Source organism: Panthera uncia, chromosome B4, assembly GCF_023721935.1.
Source record: "Panthera uncia isolate 11264 chromosome B4, Puncia_PCG_1.0, whole genome shotgun sequence".
NCBI classification, from domain to species: domain Eukaryota; kingdom Metazoa; phylum Chordata; class Mammalia; order Carnivora; family Felidae; genus Panthera; species Panthera uncia.
The window spans coordinates 98,275-108,101 of record NC_064809.1 but is presented as its reverse complement, the minus strand read 5'-3'; the positions used below and the strand labels follow the sequence as shown (position 1 = coordinate 108,101).

At 43.9% G+C, this 9,827-nt stretch overlaps 1 protein-coding gene across 2 annotated transcripts in view; it reads right to left on the bottom strand.

Moving 5' to 3' along the window:
• ZMYND11 (zinc finger MYND-type containing 11) overlaps positions 1–640 on the bottom strand; it is a 133,549-nt gene extending 132,909 nt beyond the window's left edge. Inside the window, exon 1 of one of the 2 annotated variants that reach the window (XM_049626753.1) lies at positions 551–640. The gene's annotated coding sequence lies outside the window, so the exon portion shown is untranslated. Of the gene's footprint in view, positions 1–261; positions 490–550 lie in introns of those variants that run through there. The other variant, XM_049626749.1, reaches the window with a different exon arrangement.
• Between the last annotated feature and the right edge of the window lie 9,187 nt (positions 641–9,827).

Here is a 9,827-nt window from a genome sequence, read left to right as displayed (position 1 = left end):
AGGCTCCCCGCCTCCCGGCCTCCGCGCCGCCTCCGCGCCGCCTCCCCGCCCCGCCGCCGCCTTCCTGCCGGGCCTGCCCGCCGGCTTCGCGGGCCCGGCCTCCGCCTCCCCGGGCCCCCGGCTCCCCGCCGCCCTCCCCGACTCCGCGCTTCAGGGGCGCCATGTTGACAAGCCACCGCCGCGGACACCCGCGCGTTCCCGGCCGGGAAGGCGCGGCGGCCGGACCGGGAACTCGGGGGGCCCGCCGCCGCCCGCACTTACGGGGTCTCGGCGCCGCGCGGCAGGCCTGGGGGCGGGAAGTTGGGGCGCCGCCGCCGGGGAAAGTTTGCGTCCTGCGAGGCCGCGGCGCCGCTCACATGGCGGTGGGTGCGCGGGGCGGCCGCTCGCCCGGCCCGGCCTCCTCCACCTCCGCCCGCCCGCCCCCGGACTTTATTGTGCGGCCGGGCCGGGCGGGCCGCGCGGGGTGCGGGCCGCGCGGGGGAGCGGGCCGCGGGGTGCGGGCCGCGGGCTCCCTCCCGGCCGAGCCGGCGCCGCGCACGCCCACACCCACCTTCCCTCCGTCCTGTCCTCGGCGCCTGTCTCCGAATTTGCTTCAGCATATTCTTACATATCCACACATGCACTCGAGAGCAGCACACACGTGAAGGCTACGTACGTGCGGGCACGCGGGAGCCGGCGGCCCAGCGCACAAAGCGCCCGGCGCTCGCAGCATCGTCAGGCTCCGACCTGCGGGGCTGGGGGCGAGGCGGCCGCGTCTGCTCCGGTGGGCCGTGCGCCCGCAGGGCCGCCGGCTCCCGCAGGTCGGCAGATCCCGCGAACGTGCGGGCGAGGTCTTTCCAGCTCGGCCGTCAGAAACAATTGCTGGGAGGTGCTAGATTCCTCGTTCCAGGCGCGCACAGCCAGGACTGCGAGAGGAACAGGACCACCCGTTATCCACCTGGCTACACCCGTACAGGTGTAAGGAGAAGTATCTGTTTCAGTTTGTAATCCTACATCTAACCAGAGGAGATCCCAGTGGATGCTTTACTGAGACTCAGAGATAAACAGACTTTTACAGATTTCACATATTCTCCATAATGACCTTTCTCCGGTAGGACTTTGGAAGGAAGACCGACCTATCAGCCAAAATTTCTTACTCTGGTTCTCCTTGTACATATGTACTGAAAATCACTAGGAAGAGACCGTTCAAGAAATTTAAGGATTCTAATCCAATTTATCAATCTTCTTTCATACCTGGTCGCTAAGGCTAAGAATTTGGAAATGGGTAGTACTTGAATAGGTGTTCTATGATGCACACCACTCAAGGAAACAGTCTTTCCACACTCAACCCTGGATCTGATGCATCTCACAGAGTTTTTGGTTAGATCAAGAGATGTCACAAAATAATTTTAAATCATTTTTACAGATTAATATATGTCTTTATGATCCAGGAGAGGAATTAAATGGTGTCAGAAAAAAATCAAGTCATACCTGATATTTAAACACTGGCCCAGATATTCTAACAATGAACAGCTTTAAATCATCTTTTTTTTTTTTTTTTAAGTCATCTATAAAATAGAGGACTGCATGGTTCTGTGTATTTCCCGGAGGCTGCTCAAGTAAGACAAATTCATGTATGTGTAAAAAAGGAAGCTTACCTTTTAGGAAAGAAGTGACTGCATGATTCCACATTTTCCTCCAGTTAAATTGTTCAGGCATCTTTTCAGTGTTCATACTCAGATCTTATCTCTCATTCTATCTAATCTAAGTTAGTTTATCCTCAAATTCCCAAATAGTTTATCCCCAAACTCCAAATTTGGACAATTCCCCAAATTGCCTAGAATTTAGCCCTTGGTTCCATTTTCCCTTCAGAACAGTTTCATTTACCTCATTTTTCTCTCAGCTGAGTGAATATGGAGGAGGGGATATGGTCTGAGCCAATGGTTTGGTGTCAATAATTTAAGTTTGGGGGTGGGGGGAGGGAGTTGAGGAAGACCCAGAATACCAAAATAGTTATTTCCATACAACTCAGATTATACCATGAATTTACCATCTGACTGCAAAGAGAGGGCAAAGGTGTCAGAGAAGAGGGGAAAAGGAAGAGCAGCCAGCCATAAGGAGTGGTTTGCATCAACTAGGACATGTTTCAGAGATTTAGCACCTCCCAAGGAAGGACCCACAACAGGCCTAATCCTTCCCAAATCCTACCACCAGTTTCTACCCTTAATACTTGACCTGATCAGCGTATTGCTTTGTCCAGCTTCTGCTTTAAGAAATATTATTTGAATAGAAAAGGCATACATTATCCAACAACTTAATGTGGAAATTTTGTCTCTTCAAAAAATACATCAAATTATATCCTTACCTTGCACTAAAAAAACCCAAATGACCTAAATGTCATTGTAAAAACTAAAAATCATTTTTCAATAGGTTCAAGAAACTATAGGTGGATATTTGTAATATTGAAGGTGAATAAGAATATGAGACCTAAAGCAGTGATTTTTATAAAAAAAAAATGAGTAGTAAATTTGGCTGTATAAAAATTTATGAACCCTGTAAGTCCAAACCAAATACAGACCTACTTAATACGCCCATGGGAGCTACAACTTTTATACCTCTAAAGAGTTTCTCTAATATCCTCCTTCCTGCTTTGTTCACCTACCAGGACCAATTCCAATTTCTTGGGACTGGTAGGGTTGGGGCTACTTCACAGCTATAGCCTTGGGGTCTCCTGTTGAGTTCTTGCCTCAGAGTGTTCCCGGTTTGCTAGCATGTAGCAATAATGAGTCCAGGGAGGTGCTACTGAAATGCATTGCTTTTATTTATTTTGCCTTTTTCAACATAATAGTTTTGCATTAAAGATTGTTTTGCATTAAAGATTGACATATAAATATTGAGTACTGTATATACGCTTTCAGAACATAGTCTTAAGTATATAATGCAGAATAACTAACTGTATGAAAAAGCTTCAGGAATGCAAATGAACAGCACAAAATAGAGAAACTGGTAAGTAGAAGTATTACATTGTGTTACCTTAAGTAATGTAAACGAGTGAAATAGACAGGTCTCAATGAGACTTGGTGTTTTTCATGAATGGGGACTCCAGAATACATAGCATATATTTTGATTTAAAGTAATAGTAACTACATTTTCAACTTACAAGAATTTTTTTTCAATAACAGATTACCCTTGTAAGTGGAAAGACTGTGCAAGTAAAATTTAAAAAGCAAACAAACTGGTACTATATATATATGCAAGAAATGAGAACTAGGGTAATAGTTCTTAGATATAAAAAGCTACTTCACATCAGTAAGGTATACACCAACATATAGGCACCTGGGTAGTTCAGTTGGTTGAGCATCAGACTTCAGCTCAGGTTATGATCTCACGGTTGGAGCCCCGAGTAGGGCTCTGTGCTGACAGCTCAGAGCCTGTGGAGCCTGTTTCGGATTCTGTGTCTCCCTCTCTCTCTGCCCCTTCCCCACTCATGCTCAGTCTCTCTCTCTCTCTCTCTCTCAAAAATAAATAAATATTGAAAAAATTAAATATATATGTATATATGTGTACCAACATTATCCTCCTCAAAGAAGGGACAAAAGCCACTGGTGATTTATAAAAGAAGAACTATAAACTATTAGCAAATATTGACCAATATTCAAATTAACAATAAAACGACAAAACAACACAACACTGCTTTTTTTCAAATGGCAGAATTCTTCAGTGGTCATATTATTGAGGGTGAGAGACATGGAGACTCATTCATCACTGAACTGACTTGTTATGAACTCTCTTGAGATTGCAAGAGCCTGAAAAATGGCGTTGACCCCAGATATTCACATTTAGAAACCTATCATAAAGACTCTATTTGCGAGATAGGCAAAAATGTATGAACACATTGTTCATGTCTGTCCCTACTTAAAACCAACGATTTTCTGCTGCATTTTGAATAAAATCAAATCCTGTTCTTGGGGTTGCAAGGCCCAGCATTTTCTGGCACCTACTTAGCTCCTAAATTTAAATTCATTGTGCATTTCATTCCTGTCTTGTTGACCTTTGTCCCATCTCAGAATGGTACAGAGTTTGTACCTCCAGAAGGAGGGTCTTCTGGAGCATCTTTCTCCCATCTTCCTGGGGATAATCCTACTCATCAGGTATCTATCTGCTGGACTGTCACTTTTTCCAAAAGGACCTTCCAGAGCCCCCAATTTAAATTGGCCTATTTTTCTATCTTAATGATATATTTACCTCAGTGTAAATATAGTGTTATTAGATTTAGTGTTTCCAGTCTGATGAGAGGATTGTTCTCCATAGAATACCCTGGCACCCAATAAATATGGTTAAATGGAAAAATGCCACAGATAAGATTGATGATTTCATTGCACTTGATAGAACACTGTCAGGCTATTACTGTTTTGCTTTCAAATAACATACTAGTGGTTCTGTTCATCAAGTATCATAGTCCTTCTTAACACATCTTAATTAAAACTACATGTTAATCAGATCATGTTGTACTTAGGTTGCTCGAGGGCTGTGAAGTAAAGAATCTTGTAAATGCAGGTCTCCCAAACTTTGAGAGGTCTATGTAATGTTCTCCCTGTCCATGGATGCCTGTGTGTGTTTGTGTGTGTATAACAGAACAAGTATGTATACCTGGGCTGATATTCTTGGAGCACATTAATATGTTTTCACCTTTGCATTTCCACGCACAAGGTCGTTTGCTAGCCCCCAGCACCTGCATACCTTGGAGGCCATTAGGATTGCCACAGCGCGAATGGACATAGAAGAAAAGTTAACACTAAGCTGCTGATTACTCCAAATAGGAAATTTTAATCTGCTGCAAGACAATAGGGCTGCAAGCATGGCTTTATTGAGAGAGAACATGATTCTCCAAGTTGTTTTTTCTCACTTTCAACATATTTAAGAACAGGTCTGGGGGAGCCTGGGTGGCTCAGTTGATTAAGAGTCAGACTTCAGCTCAGGTCATGACTTCCTGCTCGTGAGTTCGAGGCCCATGTAGGACTCTGTGCTGACAGCTCAGAGCTTGGAGGCTGCTTCTGATTCTGTGTCTCGCTCCTTCTCTCTGACCCTCCCCAACTCACACTCTGTCTCTCTCCCCTTCAAAATTAAATAAACATTAAAAAACAAAAAAAGAAAAGGTCTGGCATAGTGGACCACTGAATCTCACCACCTAGGGTGGGGGCTGGGAGAGAAACCAAGGGAGAGAGGAGTCAGGTTGTGGGTGGTGGGGTATGAAATGGCCTGGGGCGAGGCACTTTTTCCAAATACTTGGAACTCAGAAATATTTAATGAACTAATGAATGAGGTTCATCACAATGTTTTTTGTGTTATCAGTAAAGTCAAATGGAAGGATTTAAAACATCTAGCATTAGAAACTGTTAATTGGAGGGGCACCTGGGTGGCCCAGTTGGTTGAGTGTCTGACTTCAGCTCAGGTCATGATCTCACGGTTTGTGAGTCGGAGCCCCTTGTCGGGGCTTCTTAACACATCTCTGTGCTGTCAGCTCAGAGCCTGGAGCCTGCTTCAGATTCTGTGTCTCCCTCTTTCTCTGCCCCTTCCCTGCTTGTTCTCTGTCTGTCTCTCAAAAATAAATAAACATTTAAAAAAAGAAAAAGAAAAAAACCTGTTACTTGAAAAAATATATAAAACCACTTAAACAGGGGTGTCTGGGTGTCCCAGTCTGACTCTTGATCTCAGCTCAGGTCTTAATCTCAAGGTAATGAGTTCAAGCCCTGAGTTGGGCTCTGTGCTGGGCATGAAGCCTACTTAAAAAAAATGTATACATATGATTTCCATTTTGTTAAATACTACAAGTAAATACTGTGGAAGAAAATGTTAATGCATATTGCTTTGGGTTACGGGTATCTTATTTTTAAAGAATCTTTGCTTATAATCAGGAAAAAAATTGTAATAATACTAGCCTGAGAGACTGGTTGTTCCCCATTTATGGAATGACACAGTGTAGATATTCCTCACTTAAAAGAATATCTACTTCTGGGGTGCCTGGGTGGCTCAGTTGTTTAAGCGACCAACTTCAGCTCAGGTCATGATCTCATGGTTTGTGAGTTCAAGCCCCACCTCGGGTTCTGTGCTGACAGCTCGGAGCCTGCTTCAGATTCTGTGTCTCCCTCTCTATCTGCCCCCCACCCCCAGCTTGTGCACTCTCTCTCTCTCAAAAATAAGCATTAAAAAAATTTTTTTTTAAAAGAATATCTACTTTTCAGAAAAGTAACTATAAAATTAAGTTGTATAGATTCTTATTTTCCACTGATTCTTTAATGTATAGAGATCTGTGGCTGCAATCTATACATAGCTCACATCCCAAAATTTACATGAAAAGGCAAAACATAGAACTATTAGGTAATTGAAGTTAATGAAACTGACTCTAAAATAGATGAGGTGGTTGTCACAGGAGAAGGTCATCATGAGAAAAGGCTTACAAATGTACTACTTACCAATTACTAACTCATCCAAAGTGAGTTTAAGTAATTACTGCTTTAATTACTACATTGTCACGATAGCCAGGCAATGAAATCTTATCCAGGCATTATTTGTAGAAAACAGATCAAGAACAGAGGAGGAACATCTCGCAGGCAGAAACAGCACATATGGTATCTCTGAGAAACCCATTTCAAAATTCACCAATCCAGAAAGAATCAAGAAGTAAAGATTTGTGTGTGTTTAATACCACCAAACATATATGTTTGCAATGTAAGATATTAGCATGGCAATTTGTTACTGGTAATAAAGTGTGGCATATGAGTGAAATTGAAAGTTATACCTGTAATAATACCCTTTTTTTTACTCACTCACCTTAGGGACACTTCCTGATGTGGGAAAGAAAGGGATGATACTAAAACTCGCATCCATGGGAATGTGTGGTTTAGGTGAACAGCATCTCTTAAGTGTACTACAGCTCTCCATCCCCAAGAGGATAAGAACCATTTTTTAATAAAGGGGAGATACTAACGTGAGTGTCCATGTGCTGGCCATTATAGAGGGCAGAGTGATAATGTCTCTCAGGGGCCAATAAAATGTTTTCTAAGACTGTACCTTCATTTTACTAATTTGGTTTGAGTTTATTCTGCACCTTTCTGGCTTCCCATTGGATTTTGCCAGTCTTTTATATTAGATATTGATGTTTTAGATAGAAATATAGTTTCTCCTTATCTTCCCTAAAAGTAAATTAGCATTCTGATGTCAAATTACTATATAACAAGTTTAGTTAGTGTTGCTTAGTTTCTCAGTGCCTAACTGTCTGTGGATGATTAAAAATCATGTTTTCGAAAGTAAAAAGCTGCAGACCAAACCTGGTAATGGCAATTAGTATTCATTGAAGTTGTCATCCTTTGTGACTCAGACTGAAATGGGCATTGTGCATATTTTAATTTCAGAAACATTCCAGTATAAAATAAGAGATCTAGGGGCACCTGGGTGGCTCAGTTGGTTGAGCGTCCGACTTCAGCTCAGGTCATGATCTCACAGTCCTTGAGTTCGAGCCCCACGTCAGGCTCTGTGCTGACAGCTCAGAGCCTGGAGCCTGCCTCGGATTCTGTGTCTCCCTCTGTCTCTGCCCCTAACCCACTCACATTCTGTCTCTGTCTCTCTCAAAAATAAATAAAACATTTAAAAAAATAAATAAAAAATAAATAAAAAAAATAAAATAAGAGATCTATTTCCCTGGAAAGCCCGAGTCCCCTACTGCCTGTGTGGTACGTTGGACCTGTTCCTCTGGGCTGCTGTGTTTCAGGGTCTGACCCAGGCATTTCTTCAGGGTCCTTTGTGTGTCTCCTGCTTCCGTCTGTGAATATGCAGTGCTACTAGATGTAGGCCATCCTGGGGGCCCCTGGGTGGCTAAGTCAGTTGAGCTGTTGAGCGTCAGACTTCCGCTCAGGTTATGATCTCACGGTCTGTGAGTTCAAGCCCCGGGTTGGGCTCTGTGCTGACAACTCAGAGCTTGGAGCCTGCTTCAGATTCTCTGTCTCCCCTTTCTCTGCTCCTCCCCTGCTCTCTTTCTCTCTCTCTCTAAAAAATAAATAAACATTAAAAAAAAATAAGTAGGTCCTAGGGGTGCCTGGGTGGCTCAGTCGGTTGAGCGTCCGACTTCGGCTCAGGTCATGATCTTGAGGTCTGTGAGTTTGAGCCCCGCGTTGGGCTCTGTGCTGACAGCTCAGAGCCTGGAGCATGTTTCAGATTCTGTGTCTCCCTCTCTCTCTGACCCTTCCCCGTTCATGCTCTCTCTCTGTCTCAAAAATAAATAAATGTTAAAAAAAAAAAAATAAGTGGGTCCTCCCACACCCTGGTTAATTTGCCTCAGGGCATTTAAAGGAAAGCAGGACCCTGTGTCTTTTCACTGGAAGCTCATCATACAAGATGGAAAGGCTGTTTGTGTATGCATGTGTCTTTTTTCCTCCAAAATTCCCTCCTAGCCTTTTTCCTATCTCTCTTCTCTAACATGACACAGCGAAAGTGCGTGGGCTTTGGCATTGGAGTGCCTGATTCAAATTCCAGCTAACCTTGAGAACTTTTGAGGAAGGACCTCAGTGCCACTACCTGTCAGGAGCATGGATTTTTGGCACCAGATTGCTTGGATCAGAACCCTAACTCCCGCATTCTATAGCTGTTGATCTTGGACAAGTCTCATTATTGTCATCTGTGAAATGGGAATATTATTCTAGTTCATTGCATCATTGTGAGGATTGAATAAGAAAGCAAATGCGCTGTTCCCTACTGATGCCCAACCAGAGTAACTGCTTGATAATTAATAGCTACTGTTGGTATTGTCATCCATAAAAAGGGGGCAGTAATATCTACTTTACCAAGTAAACTCAGACATTAAGTGCTCCCCTGTCACCATGACACAGGGCACACAGGAGAACAGAAGCCAGAAACCTGAGGACAAGGATGTGCAGATGAGAGAGTCACAGCAGCATCTCCCCTCCCCACCCCCACCTCATTGAGCCCTACTGACCCTCCAACAGCTAAGCCCTCAGACAGGTCCCGAGGACCATCGCGGCTTCTGATGTCCCAGTTGCCACAACCTGGAACAGAAGAATTTTAAATTTCAGCCTGTACCGAGCCCAGCAGGCACTTTCCCAAACATTGCCTTTGACTGGTTATATAACTTTTGGCAAGCAGCAGTTTCTCCTTTGCAAATGGAGGTTTACTAACTTTGCTGGAAGCTTCCCACGAGAGCTAAAATTTTACGTGGAAGTCCAGTTCTACCCCCTCACCTGTTCCTGGAAAGCCTGTTGTTCCTGCCTGCTCCCAACTGACCTGTTCTAAGAGACTTCGTGAATGCCCTTTTATCAGGTAATCCTTCTGGTTCATGCACCCTTCTCTCTACTCCTGCTTTATCTTCTCTCTTTTCCCCGCACTTCTGGTGGTTGGCTTGTTTGGATTTAAATCATTCCTGGCCTCCACACAGGCACCAGCAGACCCGTTGGCTCCAGATGGAGGCCTTTCTCCCTCCTTTTCATTAAACATTTAATACACCAGGAAATGCACATTTATATGTCTATGTACATCCCCCAGCCTCTCCTCAGGGAGACGTTTTCAAGATCTTGTCACTTTTCAGGGAGGACAAAAGTTAGTTACATGCTACACCATCATCTTACGAAGGATTTCATGTAGTGGGTTTACATTAAAATAGGAAACACCTGCACTTACCCATTATTACTAAGGTTTACTCTCTTGGCAATGGTGGGTGAGCACAGCTAATCACATGGAACTCTGAACAGAAGGCTTTCCTTGGTGCTACATTCTACAGAAACCATTTTCTGTCATTACCACCATTTGTGGTGACAAATGAGAACCTGTGGGAAATACTC